This window comes from Pinus tabuliformis, chromosome 6 (assembly GCF_031772625.1).
Source record: "Pinus tabuliformis cultivar Carrire ecotype Pingquan chromosome 6, CPIR1, whole genome shotgun sequence".
Lineage (NCBI taxonomy): Eukaryota > Viridiplantae > Streptophyta > Pinopsida > Pinales > Pinaceae > Pinus > Pinus tabuliformis.
The window spans coordinates 1,862,552,224-1,862,553,287 of NC_142292.1; the positions used below are offsets into that span (position 1 = coordinate 1,862,552,224).

The 1,064-nt window shown below is 42.2% G+C and overlaps 1 pseudogene; it reads right to left on the bottom strand.

Moving 5' to 3' along the window:
• Window positions 1-295: 295 nt before the first annotated feature.
• Window positions 296-739, bottom strand: LOC149266525 (sucrose synthase pseudogene; annotated as a pseudogene).
• Between the last annotated feature and the right edge of the window lie 325 nt (window positions 740-1,064).

A 1,064-nucleotide genomic window follows, 5' to 3' on the forward strand; every position in this document is an offset into this window, starting at 1 on the left:
GGAGGGGATGGATGTGAGGATGCTTGGGAACTTGGTAGGGACCCTTCTGCTTGTGTTGGGAGGACCCCTTTCCGCATTGTGTTCCTGCAACCTGCAACAATTTCCATGGATTAAACTTGTTTTTTCCCTCTCTGTTTCTTCCTTCTTTTCTTTCTTGCTTTTCCTCTTGCTTCTCCTGTGGCTTTTCCTGTGATGGCTTGCCCTAGGTTTTCTTTCCCTTAGCTTCCTTACCCTTAGTTTTCTTCTCTGCCTCACTATCTTGCTTCCTCACGCTCTGTTTTGGCTTGTGCACTGATCAGAATGGGAATTCTGTATATGGTTTCCTCCCCAGAACGTGGAGGACAGTATCCCTCAAGTGTTTTTTCTTTGCAACCCATTCAACTAGTCCTGTCATGTTTTTCACTCTATCGAGTCTTGCCATAGAAAAGATAATGGGCTTTTTACGGTCATTCAAAATACACATGTGTTCAGCTGTCTGTTCAGGATTGAACAAGAGTTCCTCAATTGAACCATGTAAAGCAGTAAGACGATGCTGCTTCTCTGTATAAGGGAAATAAATCTGCATGTCTGCTCCAGGAGAAAAAATGTTGAACTTGAGATCAAAAACATCAATTCCATGAACCACACGATAAAGACCAGGAAGGGTGAAAGCAGTGTGGCTCTCATACTGTCCAACAGTATCCTTGCTTCCAGCAATCTCTTGATACGTGCTAGTGATAATAAAATCTGCATGATTCATTGCAATTAGATCTGCAGTAAACTGGCAAGAGAAATGGTATTTTTTTCATATTTTTTTTTTCAGTATATGTCTGAATCTGAGTATTTGGTCTTCTCCAAAGCATGGGCTATGTTGCACTGAAGACAATTCTAGGCAGCAATAAGAAAACGGCTTTTGAATTCATAGACAGACTTGCATTCACATTTTCCCTACCCCCTCAACACGTCGAATTCACCACCTTTTGAATTATTTGCATGGGAAAGTTATGTTCAGGCCTACCTCACTAAGAATTGCCACCCTCGCCGTGAACAGTCCAAGCTTCTTCATATGCTGGGTTTCCTGTAGC